Source organism: Protopterus annectens, chromosome 7.part0, assembly GCF_019279795.1.
Source record: "Protopterus annectens isolate FY-2018-M chromosome 7.part0, PAN1.0, whole genome shotgun sequence".
Lineage (NCBI taxonomy): Eukaryota > Metazoa > Chordata > Ceratodontiformes > Protopteridae > Protopterus > Protopterus annectens.
In genome coordinates, this window is record NC_056739.1 from 1,990,300,187 (window position 1) to 1,990,318,187 (window position 18,001).

At 41.9% G+C, this 18,001-nt stretch overlaps 1 protein-coding gene across 1 annotated transcript in view; it reads right to left on the reverse strand.

Moving 5' to 3' along the window:
• The window catches only part of RPN1 (ribophorin I), a 937,203-nt gene that overhangs the window by 764,909 nt on the left and 154,293 nt on the right, over positions 1–18,001 (reverse strand). The window lies entirely within an intron of this gene.

Sequence of the window (18,001 nt, forward strand, 5' to 3'; positions counted from 1 at the left end):
AATTATATTGTACTTGAAAAAATACCATGCCCTAAAGGTGGAGGTTTGGTGAGGCCATAAGGGACGCACAACCAAATTTGCACGATTTCAACCAGTAAGTGGATTAGTTTTCACCCACACTTTTCAGACACATCCCAGATCCAGACTATCAGACATGCACAAAGAAGTGGAACCCAGCTTGTATGTATGTTAGTAAAAGCTAGGTAGCACAGTAAACCTATCATAACATAAAAGCAAAACATTTCAGACAGGATAAACCATAACTGCATTTCAAAAATGTACTCAAATACAAACGTCAACAGAGCAGCTGTGTAACAAAACATACTAAATAGGACAACTTCTTTCTCATTTTTTGTTTGTTGATTATGTCAGACAGCATTCTTACAAAAGCAAACAATCAAAAACAGCTACATGGTCAGGAGAAACAGTCAATGGCAAGGAAGGGGAAGACAGAAAAGAATGGGGGCCAGAGAGACAAGATGCTATTCAGCAAAACTGAGCATGGTGAAGGATTACTTACATAGGTCCAGCCACTACTGACAGGAGGACTAGTACAGGAAAGAAGGGTGAACTTCAGGTGATTAATATAGTTCAGCCACAAAATGGGTGAAGTATGTGGAGAAAAATAGAACTACATGGTCAAGTGACAAGACACAGACTGGGAAGGAATTGAAAATACGTCTGCCTTCATGACAGGCAGAAGTCCAACAATACAAGGGGAACATCAAGGGCCCTGGCAGACCAGTACAAAGGAAGCACAACTGCCAAAGAGTTACAAGAGCAAAATCTTTCTGGTACCTATGTCAGTAAGGTCAGGAAAGACAGTATCAGGAATAACAAGACTTTGTTCAAGAAGTAGACCGTGGATGAGGGTTTATGATTACATTAACAAGTGACTGGGGAAGGCAGTGCAGGAAGGCCTTCTCCTTCACAGACAAAATTCCATTTTGTTCAAGTGGAACACTTGTTGAAATCCAAATTCACAATGTGGAAGGGGGAGGGGGTCAAACACATGGAAGTAAGAAAAGAAACCAGTGAGGTTTAAATACAGAAATAAGAAAAGGACAGAACAGACAAAAAAAAGTATTCCAAAAGATGTAAAGAATCAGACAGGAGTGAAAAACCTGAAAAAGAAAGAATGTTAAGAAAGGGCACAGTAAAACAGGGAGAGATCATCAGCGGAAAAATTAAATTAAGGAGTGGAAGAAAAGTTCCTTTATGTCTAAAGGTGAATCAAGGACATCAATAAAATACAGAGAGCAAAGTGAAAAGCAGAACTTCAGGCAATGCAAAAGGAAGACAGGCAACACATCTTTTTACCTTACTCTCCACAAACCAGAAAAGGATGCAAGAGCGAGTACGGAGAAAAAGCAAGCTACTAAACAGTTGGTCTTGTAATTAAAGATGAGCAAAACCAGCTTAAAGCACTTACAAAAAGACACACGGTGCTAATGATGTACCTCCCACAACCCTGATGAATTTGTCAGGGACATTTGCAGTTACCCTAATAGGATTCTACAAAACATAACCAGCAGCAGTAAGCTCCCAGAGAACAAAGAAGATAAGGTACAGTTGTGTACACTTACCATAAATGTAGATATTAGAGTGTATTCACTTTTGCAGTCATTACATTAGGGTAATCCTGCTGCCAGGTTGCCCTCAGCCGGCCTGAATTCCAAAGTCTTGGGTCTTGCGTTGGCTGCTGTCGCCCCTTCCCTAAAGTCAGGTCGTCAGGGGTATAAAAGAAGCAGTCGACGCCATTTTCTTCAGTTTTTCTTGCCCCAGATGTCAGGTGCCCCTAAAAAGGGTAGCCAAACTTTATATATATATTCAGAAATACACCAATATAAATTTTACCTTCATCTAGAAGCAAATACACCACATAGGTGGTATAAATCAGAGAAGGAAAGATAAGATCCAAAAGAAAAAAGGGGGAAGGCGGGTGTGTAACCTGGACTGCAACAGTGAATACACTCAAACATCTACAGTTATGTTAAGTGTACACAACTGTACTATGTTCTTAGTGTTTCACTGTTGCAATCATTACATTTGGGTAGAGTCCCAAAGCTATGATTGGGAGGCTGGAACTAGACAGCAGTAAAAAAAGGCTATGAGGCCCTGGAGAACTGCAGTGTCAAAGCCTGCCCTGGATTTAGAGTAGAGTGGCAGATTATAATGCTTTATAAAGGTGTGCACTGAACTCCAAGTAGCTGCCTCTAAAATGTCTCTGGTTGGTACTCTCCTGAGAAAGGCTGCTGAGGTGGCTGCAGCTCTGGTGGAATGGGGCCTAATGCCCTTAGGCACTGGCTTGCTATGGTGTAAGTAGCAGAAACAAATGCAGTGGCCTAACCACTTAGGCTTTCCTTGTGATCCTGCAGCATATGCCACTAGTAATTGCTGTCTTCCTGAAAGCTTTGGTTCTGTCCAAGTAGAATCTAAGCTGTGTACATCCAAAGAATGCAGAATTCTCTCCCCCTTGTTCTGTGGATTTGGGTAAAAGGTTGGCAGATGGATGGCTTGGTTAAGAGCCAAACTGGACACTACTTTAGACATAAATGTTGGGTTTGTCCTCAGGGAGACCCTGTCTGGATGAAAAATGATGAAAAGTTCCACAGCCATGAGCGCCTGTAGCTCTGAAACTCATCTTGCAGAAGTAATTGCTAAGAGCAGAGCTGTTTTCCCAGATAAAAAACTTCATATCAGCAGTAGCAGCTGGCTCAAAAGGAGGCAGGGTGAGCTTTTCCAAGACATAGTTGAGGTCCTGTGCAGGTATTGGTAGTCTCCTTGGGGGCCTTAAATCTTTGACTCCTCTGAGGTAGTGCCTTAATAAAGGGTGAGAAAAAAGTGGTGGCTCTGTACTGTAATGAGCCGAAATGGCAGAGGCATGAATTTTAATTGATGAAAAAGATAGGCCTTTGTCCAGCATCTCAGTCAAGTATTGCAAAATCTGAGTAATATTTGGTACCGCTGTTAGTTCCTTGTGCCTGGTTCCAGGCACAGAATCTCTTCCATTTTCTAGCATAAGACTTTCTAGTGCTAGGCCTTCTGGCTTCCAGAATGACATCCATCACAGCTTTACTGAGAGGTGTTTTTTGTATGACTACATTATCCGCCATGCTGCCAAGTTTAATGTCCTGAGTTGGCTGTGCATGATCTGATTGTTTTGCTGGGACAGTAGTAAAGTTATTTGAGGCAAGATCCAAGCTGGGTATAGAGATAAGTTCCTTAGTATTGGATACCAGTACTGACGTAGCCAGTCTGAGGCAATCAGTATCATCTTTGGCTTTTCCTGTCTGACCTTTAGGAGCACCTTGGGGAGGAGAGGCAGTACAGGAAAGGTATATACTGATAGTTTTTTCCAGCTGAAAGATAGGGTGTCCACTTTCCATGCTTGTTTGTGATAAGTCATTGCACATAATCTTTTTAGTTGGTAATTGAGAGGGGAGGCAAATAGGCCTATGTCCGCGCATCCCCATTTACTTGTTATCATGCTGAAGATGTGGATCCAGCTTCCACTCGTGGGGATCCATGAGGTTTCTGCTTAGTTCATCTGCTAGAGTATTTTCCTTTCCTGGCAGGAATTGTACCTGCAGATGTACTTGGTATGTCAAAGCTGTGTCCGACAGGGTCATGGCTAGTCTGCAAAGGGGGTAAGAATGTGTGCCTCCCTGCTTGCTTATATACCACATCACCATGGTGTTGTCTGTCTTTATCAGCAGTTGTCCCGAATGAAGTAGGTCCTTGAAGGCTGTCGGGGCATTTTGAACAATTAACATCTCTTTTTGATTGATATGTAGATGCATTTGGTTTTGAGGACCATGTGCCCTGAATGCATCTTCCTGCCATGTGGGCTCCCCCGGCATAGTCTGATGCATCCGTTGTTAGTGTCTGCCTGGCTGGAGGTAATGTGAATGGCTGTCCCTTGTTCTGGTGACAAGCCTTTGGCCACCATCGAAACTCCTGTTGCAGGCACGGAATGAGAGTAATGACTGTTTCCAGGCTGTGGCAATGTTGAGTCCAAACACTTCTTAGGTACCATTGAAGTTTCCTCATATGCAGTCTTGCATATGGAATTAGTAGGATGCAGGATGCCATGAAGCCCAAAGCCTGCAGAATTTTTCTTGCAGATAACTGGGCCTTTGTTGCCAACATTTTGAAATAGGTAGTCAGTTGCCTTTGTTTGTCTGGGGTGAGATAAGCCACCTGGGCAGTTGTATTCAAGCTTGTACCCAGGAATGTTATCTCTTGTGAGGGTACTAGTTTTGATTTCTTTTTGTTGACTGTGTACCCTAGGCATGTTAGCAGTCTTTTCACAAATGCCAAATGTTGAAGAAGAATGTCCTTTTTCTCTGCTTGAATGAGACAGTCATCCAAGTAAGGATATATTTGTATCCCTCTTTGTCTGCAGAATGCAATTACTGGTGCCAGGCACTTTGTAAAGGCCCTGGGCGCAGTAGATAAGCCAAAGGGCAGTGCAGAGAATTGGTAATGCATTGAACCAACCTTGAATCTTAAGTATCTTCTGCATGATTGTCTGATTGGAACATGCAGGTATGTCTCTTTTAGGTCTAAAGTCACAAGCCAAGCATTCTTGCCCAGCATGGGCAGAAGCTGCTGCAAAGTCAACATTCTGAATTTTGGAATATCCAGGAAAGTGTTCACAATAGATAGGTCCAGTATCAGCCTCCAAGCCTTGTCCTTTCTGAGTACCAAGAACAGTCTTAAGTAAAATCCTTGTCTCTGCTCTTGCTCTGGTACTTGTTGAATGGCCCCCATTGTCCATGAGGGATGAGACTTGTTTTTGTGCCTCTGCCCATTGATTTTTTGGCAGATCTGGCCAGCCGTTTGCCTTTGGCAGAGTATGGAAGTGTAATTTGTAGCCTTGTGACACTATGTTTAGAACCCACTTGTCCTGGGTTATGATGTCTCAATTTGGAGCAAAAAGTGCTAATGTTCCCCCTAAGGGTGCTGCCAGAAGATAAGTGCTTGGTGCAGGCAGGGGGAAGTCATTGGGACTGTTTTCTGTATGTTTGTGATCTAGCTTCTCCAGCTTTGGAGGTAGAAGCACCTCATTGCTTGGGCCTATAAGAACCTTGCACCTGGGATCTGCCTATAGGGCATCTGGATCTGCCCCTTTGAGGTCTGTCTGACACAGGAAAGGACCAATTTTTTTGTAGGCCAGTGTCTACTAAACCTAGGTGGCCGTACTTGTAAAAAATTCTTTGACAGTTTGCATAGATTTAGCTTTGTCCTCCATTTTCTTTAACACCTCTTCTGCCTTAACACCAAAAAAAGTATCATGCTGTAAAGGTGCATCTAGTAATTTAACTTTAACATGATCAGGCAGATTTTGTTCCTTTAATCAAGCATGCCTTCTAATTACAGAACCCGTAACTGCGGCCCTGCAGGAGGCCTCCAAAGAATCAAAACCACATTGCAAAGTATGCTTTCCAACTTGTTCTGCTACATACAATAAATCCTGCATTTCCTTGTTTTTTGCCCATTCAGAATTTAACATTTACTGTTTAAGCAATCCCATGACATGTTGCGGATACTTAAGCATATGAAATTGACAGTTTAAGGCCCTTATAGCCAAAGTTGCACATGTGTAAACCTTTTTTCCCCATCTATCCAGTGCCCTTGAATCTCTGTCAGAGGGGGTTGTTTTTTTGCAGTGGAAGCCTCAACTCCCTTTGGATCCTGTCAAATAGTTTCTGGGTCAGCAGCAGGGTTTTTACAAAGAAAATTGTGAGAGCCAGGAACCCTGTAATATCTGTCGGGCTTAACAGGAGCTGGGGGTAAGGAGTCAGGGGTCAGACTAGACTCCAAAAACACAATCTACAATGTCTAACACAGGTGGAATGGCTAGAGGCCTGTGCTGAGGTAGTAAGAGAAAATCCCTGAGCCTCTTTTTAGATTCTGAAAAATCTTGGCTCTCCCAGTGGAAATGCTCCCTCATGGTATGCAAGGTTTCCCCAAAGGAATAGTCCTCAGGAGGAGATGCTGAAGGTATAGATTCTTCAGCATCAGAATCCTCATGGGGGAAGAGAATATTCCTGATCAGAAGAGGAATCAGAAGAAATAGAAACCTGATCTGAAGATTCATAGTCAGTGTCTTGCCTAGGCCTCTTATCAGGAGGGGGAAGGGAACCTGTGATCAAGGTAATGAAGTCTTCGGCAATTCTGAGCATCTGTTTTTTGGGCATAGAGGGCTGTCCACATGGCTCTTGAGTTTGTTTCCTTGCTTTAGAAGGTGCTTTAGTCTTTGCCTTTGAAGCTGAAGTCGTTTTAATGTAAAGATGTTTAGGTCTGAATACACCTTCAGAAGCCGGTACCCGCTCAGTGGCTCCGGACCCATCTAAGGGATTAGCATCAGAGGCTCCAACACCTTGAATATCCAGCGGCATGGCCGGCTCCACGTGGGAGTCGGTAGCATCCTGCGACTCTAAAGTAGCGGGCGTCAGGGGCTGCGAAAGTGCCTCACTGAGAACCGGCGACTGGCTTAGGAGAAACCTCGTTGTCGGTTTTGGGCCTCGGTTGTTTTTCTCTATCCTTTTCTTTGCGTTTTTTGTAAACTCTGGTAGTCGGATGACTATCCGATGACATTTCAGGGTAATTAAACCGGAGTACAAAAAAGTTTAAAGCAAAATCATACCGACGCTTAATAGTGCGTTGGTTAAATCTAGCACAAAACTGACAACCAGTAATGTTGTGATCAGGGCCTAGGCAAGGAATACAGTAAGAATGAAAATCCTTATGAGGTATACTTTTGCTGTCATCGGTCTGGAGCAAGAAAAAAAGTTTCCTCAATGGGGTACTTAGCTTTATTGAAGACTTCGGATCTGAAACTCAAACACGAAAATCTCAGGAGTCGGCCGACCGGCACTTGTGAACTGCTTCTGCTTCGGGCACCGCACGGCAAGAAAGACTGAAGAAAATGGCATTGGCTGCTTCTTTTATACCCCTGATGACCTGACGTCAGGGAAGGGGCGACAGCAGCCGACGCAGGACCCAAGACTTTGGAATTCAGGCCGGCTGAGGGCAACCTGGCAGCAGGATTACCATAATGTAATGACTGCAACAGTGAAACACGAAGAACATCCACAGTGGTGTCACTTCAGAAAGGACACAATAACTCAGTCACAAAAATAAAAACTCATAAGTCTTTCTTCAGTAGCCAAGGAGGTCAGAGATAATGCCACCAGGAAGAAAAAGGCTAGCTAGTTTCCAAAACATGCACCTTAAAGGATAAGAACTTTCACCGATTTTGTCAATCCAACTTCAATAAGTTCTATGATCAGATTATATGCAATTATCTTGGCTAGACTAAAACATGTAAAGGGAAAGAATCTGATGGATTTGGTGTGCTTAAATTTCATTAAGGCCTTGAATAATAACACAAAAGGCATTAAAATGCAAGCTAAAAGGACTCTGGCAGAGACAATACTACTAAAGAGAAGAGGAAAATGGACTACATGTCATGAAACAAGCAGTGGTGATGGCAGAAGGCCTGCTGATAGACGGAAGACAATAACTGAACTTCAGAACAGCAGAAATTCAACTGTGAACATGTAACTGGATACACTAAATTTAAGGTTATACCATGTCAAACTATTTCCACTATCCTTTAATCCTGGCAAATATTTGTTAGAACTACAGCTAAGAGAAAGGCAAGAAGCCAATATCTGTAAGAAATACAGCTATGGGAGCATAAGGGTCCTGTTAAAGTCTACAGTGAGTTGAAATTCACCTTTCTTTTTAGTTAGAAAGTACAGTTGTGTACACTTACCATGAATGTAGATGTTAAGAGTGGATTCACTGTTGCATTCATCACACTTGGGTTATCTGCCTGCAGGTAGCCCTCAGTTGGCCCGAATACCAGAGTCTTAGGATTTCTGCGTCGGATGCTGTCGCCTCTTCCATGACATCAGGTTGTCAGGGGTATAAAACAGGCAGCCGACGCCATTACATCAGTTTTTCTTGCCCCAAATGTCAGGAGCCCCCCAAATAGGAAGCTAGTATATGGTGGGGAACACCACCAGTAAAAAGTACATACCACTGCCTTTAAAAATGACCACAGAGAGGAGAGGTAGAAAAGATAAGAGAAAACCAGGGGGCTGGAGGGAGGGAAACCAGGACAGCAACAGTGAATACACTCGAGCATCTACATTTATGGTAAGTGTACACATCTATATTATGTTCTTCGTGTTTTCACTGTTGCATTCATCACACTTGGGTTGATTCGCAAAGCTGAGGAAGGGTGGAGGTAGTCAAGAAGTGTTGGGGCTGGCTAGCAGGCCTTTTAATACTGCTGTAGCAAATCCAGCTCTGGATTTAGGAAAAAAATAGGTACGTGGTAATGCTTGGTGAAGGTGTGTACAGAACTCCAGGTTGCAGCTTCCAGAATGTCCCTGGTAGGGACTTCCCTGAGAAATGCTATAGAGGTGGAAGTAGCCCTAGTGGAATGAGGGCTGGTCCCCTGTGGGGTAGGTTTTCCATTGTGCTTGTAGCAGAAATGGATGCAGTGTGCTATCCATTTGGAAATGGTTTGCTTTGAAATGGCCTTGCCCACTGCCCCTGAAGCAAAGCTGACTAGCAGCTGGTCAGATTTTCTGAAAGGTTTAGTCATGTCAAGGTAGAACCTGAGCTGAGCTCTCTGTGCACGTCCAAGGAGTGCAGGATCCTTTCCCCTTTATTCTGAGGATTAGGAAAGAAGGTTGGCAAATGGATGGATTGGTTTAGAGCCACACTGGATACCACCTTAGGCATAAAGGACGGGTGAGTCCTGAGGGAAACCCTGTCAGCATGGAAAATAATGAAGGGTTCCAGAGCCATTAGTGCCTGTAACTCAGACACTCTTCTAGCTGAAGTTATGGCTAAAAGCAGGACTGTTTTCCAACAGAGGAATTTAACTCTGCTGAAGCAGCAGGCTCAAAAGGGGGGAGCATGAGCTTTTCCAGTACAAAGTTAAGGTCCCAGGCTGGGGTGGGTGCTCTCCTAGAGGGTCTTAAGTTGTTAGCCACTCTCAGGAACTGCTTGATGAGAGGGTGAGAAATTGGAGGTGGCTCAGCATTACAATGAGCTGAGATGGCAGTGGCATGAATCTTAATGGAGAAGGATAGGCCTCTGTGGGGTAGCTCTGCTAGGTAATCCAGGATCTGAGGTAAGGAGGGCACTGTTGTGTCCTTTCCTTGAGACTGATTCCAAGAACAATATCTTTTCCATTTTCAGCATAGTATTTCCTAGTACTAGGCCTTCTGGCTTCAAGAATGACGTCCAGCATCTGTTTGCTGAGGGCTACTGGTGGTGTATTAAGGGAAACAGCCAGGCTGCAAGGTTTAGGGTTTGCAACTGTGGATGCAAATTCTGTCCCTCCTGCTGAGACAGCAGGGTAGGTTCTGATGAAGGTGCCAGGGTGGCATTGTAGTCAGACTGCGCAAGAGTGGGTACCAGTGCTGGCGTGGCCAGTCTGGGGCAATAAGAATTGCCCTTGACCTGGCCTGTTCGATCTCTAGTAGTACCTTTGAGAGGAGGGGCGGGGGGGCATAAATTGAGAAGTTTTCCCATTGGAAGGATAGGGCATCCACCTTCTAAGCCCTTCTGCGAGGGTTCCTGGTGCAAAATTTGCTCAACTGGTGGTTTTCGGGGGAGGCAAAGAGGTCCACCTTCGGTGTCCCCCACCTCTGGATTAGAAGGTTGAAGGTATTGGGCTCCAATTTCCACTCGTGTGGGTCTAGGAGATTTCTGCTTAAGTTGTCTGCCAGTGAATTTTGTTTGCCTGGCAGGAATTGAGCTTGTAGATGCACTTGGTTGTTCAAGGCGGTGTTCCACAGGGCCATGGCTAACCTGCAGAGTGGGTAAGAATGGGTTCCCACCTGCTTGTTTATATACCACATAACTGTGGTGTTGTCTGTTTGCATCAGCAGCTGTCCTTAAAGGAATAGGTATTTGAAGGCTGTCAGAGCATTCTGTACAGCTAGCAACTCTTTTTGATTGATATGCAGAAGAATTTGGCCTGGGCTCCACTTGCCTTGAATGCATTTGCCTGCCATGTGAGCCCCCATGCATAGTCTGATGTGTCTGTTGGCAGGGTTTGGGTGGAGAGGGGTTGAGTGAAAGGCAGTCTCTTTTTGTGGTTGCATGCTTCTGCCCACCAAACAAACTCTGCCCTTAGACAAGGTATGATTGGAATGACTGTTTCAAGGTCCTCAGAATGTTGGCACCAGAGACTTTTTAAGTACCACTGAAGTCTCCTCATATGCAGTCTTGCATATGGAATTAGCAGAATACATGCAGGCCACGAACCCTAAGGCTTGCAGTATTTTCCTTGCAGATAGCTGGGTCTTGGCCTTTTTTTTTTTTTTTTTTTTTTTTTTTTAAGTAGTTGGTCAAATAGTCCTGTTTTTCTGGAGTGAGAAATGCCATCTGGAAAGTTGTTCAAGCTTGCTCCCAGGAATACAATTTTTTGACTGGGCACCAGTTGTGATTTCTTTTCGTTGATGGTGTGAAGTGAGGAGGCTTTTTACAAATGCCAGGTGCTGAAGTAGCAATTCCTGACTGTCCGCCTGAATCAGGCAATCGTCCAAGTATGGGAACATTTTGATATTTCTCTGCCTGCAGTATGCAATGGCTGGAGCCATGCACTTTTTGAATACTCTGTGTGCAGTAGATAAGCCAAAAGGAAGTGCAGAGAAATGATAGTGCATAGAGCCAGATAAACTTCTTTTAAGTCTAGGGTGACTAACCAGGCATCCTTGGCTAGCATAGGAGAAGCTGTTGCAGGGTAAGCATTTTGAATTTTGGGACCACCAGAAAGGTGTGGAGAATTGATAGACCCAGGACTGGGCACCAAGAGCCCTCTTTTCTGGGCACCAGAAAAAGTATGGAGTAGAAACCCTGCCCCCTTTGTTCTACTGGAACAGGTTGAATAGCTCTGATACTGAGCAGGGAAAGTAACTTGCTTTTGAGCCTCTGCCCACTAGTTTGGAGGACGGTCTGGAAACTCGCTTGGGGTTGGCAGTGAATGGAAGTAGAATCTGAACCCCTGGGATACAATGTTTAGGACCCATCTATCCTGATTAATGGACATCCATTTATTTGAATGAAGGGCAAGTTTTCCTTCTCGGGGCACAAGTAATTGGGCAGGGCTGGAAAGGATAATTGAAAAGTCATTGTGAACGTTTTCCATAAAGGGGCAGCTTACCACCCCCTGTTTTTGGAGGTGGGAGCACTCCATTGTTTAGATCTCTGCATACCCTGAGACTGTAGTCTGGGTGGCCTGTTTCCCCTGGGTTTGGACTGAGAAGGCATGGAAGGGACTGGAAAGGACCAATTTTTAGAGGGCAATGCCTAATGAATCTAGGTGGCTGCACTTGTAAGAATTCTTTAACAGTTTGCATAGATTTAGCTTTTTCTTCCATCTTTTTAAGAACCTCTTCTGCTTTGGTGCCAAACAAACGGTCCTTATTTAAAGGAGCCTCTAGTAATTTTGATTTGACATGATCTGGCAATGTTTGTTCCTTCAGCCAAGCACGCCTTCTCAGTACAGACCCAGTGACTGCAGCCCTGTAAGATGCTTTTAGGGCATCAAAGCTGCACTGCAAAGTATGCTTACTAACTTGGTTTGCAGAATGCATTAACTCTGCACAATCTGGAAGTAACACCATTTTTTGTTTAATTAGTTCCATAATATGTTGCTAGTACTTCAACATGTGAAACTAGCAATTCAATGCCGTGATGGAAGAGTTGCAGAGGTAAATACCTTCGTACCCCATCTGTCTAAAGCTCTGGAATCCCTGTCTGAAGGGGTAGGGTTTTTGGCTGTAGTAGCCTTAATACCTTTAGGTCCCTGCGAAATGGTCTCTGGATCTGCAGTAGGATTCCTAAAGAGAAATTTGTGAGAATCAGGTACGCTGTAGTACCTGTCAGGTTTTCTAGGGGCCGGGGGTAAAGTGTCTGGAGTAAGACTGGATTCCATGAAGACATCATCTACAACATCCAGGACAGGGGGTACAGCTAGAGGCCTGTGCTGAGGCAACTCTAAAAATTCTGAGTCTCTTTTTGGACTGAGGGTAGTCCTGGCATTCCCAGGGGAAATGCTCTCTTAAAGTATGCAAGGTTTCACCAAAAGAAAAATCCTCTGGAAGGGAGGCAGAGAGAATGGATTTCTCTGCATCTGAATCCTCATAGGTTGATAAGGGCATGTCCTGATAATCAGAAGGGTCAGTGTCATTGGATTTCTGATCTGCAGAATCAGAATGAAACTCAATTCTTTGTCTCTTAGCAGGGGAAGGCTGGCTTCCCCTAATTAGGGTAATAAGGTCTTCAGCCATTCTAAGCATTTGTTTTTGTGGCATGGCAGCTTGAGCATGCGCTTTGGTCGTCAGTTTTCTAGGCGTAGTGCGTACTCTGGGCCTGAGAAACTCTGTAGATTTAGCTAAAAACTAAGTTGTCGGTTAAATTCGAACATCGTTAGGTCGGAATACACCCTCAGAAGCCGGTGCCTGCACAGCGGCTCCAGACCCATCCAAGGCAGAGACATCCGCAGGTTCCATAGTCAAAGAAGCACATCACGGCATACCGGACTCCTAATGGGTCTTAGCAGAGGCCTGCAAATCTGTAGAAGCAGGCATCAGGGGCTGCAGAGGCACTTCACTGAGTACCGGCGGACTGGTGACTAGCTTAATGGAAAAGTAATCAGCAGTTTTGGACCTTTGCGGTCTGTCTTTATCTTTACTTTTTTTCTGAAGATCGGTAGTCAGATGGCTTATCGAAGCCATTTCGGAATATGGAGAAAAGCAGCGAAAGAATTTAAAGACAAAGATAGCCAGACAAATGGTTCGGGCGTTAAAACAAGGCACAAAACCGACAGTGAGGGACGTCGTGGTCTGGGCCTAAACAAGTGACTTAGTAAGAATGAAAATCTCTGAGGTATTTGCTTTCTACAGGCAAGACAATTGTTAACTTTTTCTGACATCGGTTAGAGCAAGAAAAAAGGATCCCCAACGGGGTACTTAGCTTTAGAAGACTTCAGGTTTGAAACTCGAAAAACGAAAATTTCAGGTAGCGGCCGACCAGCACTTGCGATCTGCTTCGGGCTCCTTCTCGGCAAGAAAGACTGATGTAATGGCATTGGCTGTCTGTTTTATACCCCTGACATCATGGAAGGGCGACAGCATCTGATGCAGAAATCCTAAGACTCTGGTATTCAGGCTGACTGAGGGCTACCTGCAGGCAGATAAACCCAAGTGTGATGACTGCAACAGTGATACACAAAGAACATCTTCAGTTTATAAAATGCCAGGACTTTAATTACTTACTCTCACACTACTGATAGTATTCCCCCACTAACTTCCCTATCAAAAACAAAACATGAGACACTTCCCAAGATGGTAGCACAATGATCAACAGCTTAACTTCAGCTTTCCCTGTGAGTAAAAGGAAACAGAGATAAGGACTAGTAATTTTGCCAGTTTTAGTAAAATTCAGTTACTGGCTAGAAGTACACTGTTGGGATGCCAACATGAAAGAGCGCCTGAAAGAAAATTAACTAGATGAGGTGAAGGCAAAACACTGACTGGGATGAATCCTGCAGCTGTTTGGCAAATTGCAGTTCAAGCTCCAGCTTTGGTACAAGAGATGGCTTCCAATAATGTAGTGGAAAAAATAAATCAAATGTGCTTACAGCCGATTAAAATAAATGAAACGCTGAAGGAGTATATCAATTAAAATAACAAAAGACTGGGAAAATTGAGGGAGCTTTAAAGATCTATTCAAAAGAACTGACAAAAACTGCAAAAATCAGAGGTCAAAATGAAGAAAAAGCTGGCAGAGTATGATACGGCTCAAGAACAGCAGTTTCAAAAAAATGTTACGAGTTAGAGGACAGAGCATGCAGAGAAAACCTGGATTTTCTGCTGTGGCAGAGAAACTGGAAGGAACAGACCGTACTAATTTTATAAAAGCACAAATAAGCGATTGGACTGGTATTCACGGCAGAATTTGTTAGCAAAAAAAGGGCACATCATGTGTATGCTCCAAACACGGGCCTGAGAAAGCAGCCAAGACCTGAACTAGTGAAGATGCAATCACACAAGCAGAAAAAGTTAATGCTGACAAAACTGTGCCAGAAAGGCAATATATTAAAAACTGAAGACAGCAGAGCGTTAGTGAAAAGTGTTTACTCACTGTACACACCAAGCAGAAAAACAAATTTAACCCACCAATCAGGAATGTCCAGACGCCAATACGAGATTCAAGCTGCTGTACCAAAAGGTCTTCAGAATATTTATTCCCGTAGGATCAAAGTGAGACATCAAACAAAAGGGGACTGCTTCTCATTCTTCTGATAAAACTCACAGAGAGACTTTGCCAGTGAAACCTTCCAATGTTACAAAGGAAAATGCTTGAGATACAAAAAAAGCACATGACTTCACTAAAAGAATTGGGGTACCTTGTAAGTGAACGAGAGTCTGGTGTTGGGAGATGGAGATGAAAGAAAGTCCAGCAACACTGAAATTACTTAAGAAATGTGAGACTATAAACCAATCACACTGTGAACTATGGCTTTACAAGAAAGTGGCCGAGAAAGATTGGACTTTTGTTGATTATGTTAAACTTGTTGTGGGGGACTGAAAACCATATACCCTACTTTAATGTCATTAATGTTTGGAGGAATTCATACAGAAAAAAATGTAAGCAAAACAATTGTTAACAGCATTTGATTATATGAATTGCATGTCACACAAGTAAAGCATTTTCAGTGATTGTTGTATGCGATAAAGATATTCAAACTATACAAGTACTTTTTTAGTTTTATGAAATGTAGACATCACAATGTAAAAGGAGGGATAAAAAAACATGTGCAAGTTAGTATCTTGTAATCTTAGGCAGTTGGGATGGAAAAAGGGGTAACAGTCTACTGAATATAAAACATGTATAATTGATGCCCTTGAATTAATTTAATAACAAATTTATAGTGTAAGCATGCATGCAACAAAAATAAGAGAACATGAAAGTAATGAAAAGTTTTCCTTTAGCAAATAAATGTTTAATAAGAGTTGAGAAGTCTGTAGCCAAGGGGAGCTGTACATTCAGTTCCCATGGAGACAAGTTGTCTACAGGTCCAGGCAATAAACCCTGAGAGCCCTGGACACAGTTTGAGTGAAATGCAAAATTAAAACATAAGGTCATGCAGCTTACTAAAAAATATTACTTGACATTATTAGAAGTAAACCAGAGATAACCGTTTTCTTGGTACCTAAATACTTCAATGCATTTACTAGAACAGTGTCCAATTTAATTTTAAAGACGAGTCAGTTTTCTTAAGGCTAAAAGTTGATGTTTTCTGAAAGGGTGTAAATTGCGTCCCTCAAATCTGGGAAGGGAATAGAGAGAGAAGAGAGAGAAATTAGTGTAAGTAGAAACATAGGCCATAACATACACTTTTGCGTGGATAAGCTTAATTTTATGTTAGTTAGTTAATGTCTGTGGGTGCAGCTGTCAATTTGAGGCAGCTGTTCTCCTCAAGAGGAACACATTTCATTATATGAATTATTAAATTATTTGAATTAAACTATTATGGAGCTTTTCTAATGGAGAATTTCAAATAGTGAATTAAGATGGCAGTTAAAACTAGGAGCAACATTTCCACCTGATATGAATGAACACATTTCTTTAGTTCCTGTATAAAAAAAACAGAGAACTGAGAACTTGCACTTTGATTTTAGCAATGTTTTATGTATTTTTTTTATTGAGCCATTTATTGCTGGGTAATATGGTGTTAATAGTCTTTTGTAATGGAGGGTTAACTACCACTAACAGCCTAAATGGTGAGACATTTCGGTTTGATGAAGTCCACAACTTATGTGGACAAAAGCACTTACCATTTGGATGGTTTCTTTGGAATTATTGCTGTTGCTATTTTGCTGCTATTTTACTGCTGGTGTATTGAGTTTTGGATGCACAGCTTTTATCATTCATTTTCTGTTTTAGAAGAAAAAAAATAATTTTTACTACTTTATTGGTATGACACTGTGGCACTAGTAGTTCAAGACCAAAGTGGAATTGAGTTTTATAGTGTTTGGTGGATCCACCGGATTGCTCCATTTTGATTTCCATATTATGGCGCTTTTCTCCACATTCCTCCCCTGAAAATGGACTCTTACCCATATGGACTTACCCAGTAATCAAATATCAATAAATACATTTTCAAGATGTTCACAGTTTTGTACATTTGTTTTAAGTTACTAGGTTATGGGGGTGTTCTGGGTGTGTGTTTTATTTATTTTTTGAGGGTTTTCCCTAAAAGACAATGTCTTGTAAAATGAGACATAGGTTCAAATGGAGATGTCAATGGACAAATATATAAAGGATAAACAAGCCAAAAATTAGTAGGTGAATACAACACAGCTGGAACAGACTTAAAAAAAGTTGACATATATAACAGATGGCTATAACATCTTATCATACTGGCTACACTATCCATAGTATTGTGGAACGTGAAGAACCTCACAGGTTGACACAAAGGTAAGATCACTTAATTACATTAAGAAATGCAGAGAACAAATAACAATGCTAAAGGAGACATGTTTGAAAAGAAGTGAGCATGCAAATTTGATGAAGAAAGGATTTTTGGATGGATATTCAGCATAATATCAGGGCAAAGGAAAGGGGAGCACTTACACTAATTGCTAGAGGAGCTCCAATAGTGATACATGAGGGAAAAAAAAGAAATACAAGAGGGGAAAAAAAGATAATAATGGTAGATGTGTGGTACTAAGGGGCTAACGGCAAGGGAGGAGGATTACACTGGCATGTATTTATATTCCACCTAAAACTGCTATTATGGAACTTAAGAAAATTTTGGGAGAAATAAATCAGTTTTCAGCAAAGAAGATTACTTATAGTTGGGGAACTAGAACTTGATTTGCAACAGTGAAGATGTATCTGGGTACCTAGAATGGAAAATGTAACAAGAGAGGGTAAAATCTCTGAAGAGGTTAATTTAAAGTTTTGACACACATACAACAAACATTTAAGATCATGCGCCAACAACAACTAAGAAAATGCAGCATAATCAAGTTAAAAATCAGACAATGGCACTTTCCCATCTGCTAAAAGTGAAGAATTTAGTGACTGGGTAGTGTAAAGTATTCAAAAGTTATTCGGGAAGATGGACATTTCTTCAGAAGTTATAGTTAGTGAGTGGGATAAGATGAAAGTGGAGTTTAAAATAGGGTAGTGATAAAAGAAAATCATATCTGGTTAAAAAGTAGAAAGAATCACTTGGAGGGATTGAAAAGGTTAAAGTATTACAAAATAAATCTCAAGGAAAAAGAGGAGAAATTGCTGAATACTAAAAAGAAAATAAGGGAGCACCTGGATAAAATGCACAAGTTTAGAAAGACTGCTGTTAAGCTGTTTTACTGTTCAACTCCAGAGCAAAAAATGTTTAACACAGCGACTTAGGCAACAGAAAGTAGAAATGGCTGTTGCCAAACTTATGAGAGCTGTAACAAAAATACCCAGATATCCTATAGACGAATTAAAAATATTTTGGAAATGTTATGAATGTTTGCATAAAGCAGAGAATGCAAAAATCAAGAAAGAGTATCAATGGAAATAGTTAAAAAGACGCAAGTATGCCAAGATTAATTCTTGAGCCTCAACTACCTTTAAAAGTTAAAGTAGGAAATGATGACATAAAAAGTTGACATATAATCAATATGTATAAAGTACCCCAGAATAGATGGTATTCGTGTAGAAATTTGGAAGCTAGCAGGGAAAAAAATTCTAAAGATCTGGAAGGTTTTGTTTAACCATATTTTAAAAAGTGTGGAACCACCAATATCCTAGAAGAAAGCTCTGGTGGCTATAATACTTAAAGATGGTAAAGACTTATCAGACCCAGCTTCATATAAGCTAATTTTAAATCATAATTACAAAGTGTTTATGTCTATAATAGCTAAAATAATAGACAAATTTAAAGATGGGTAAATAT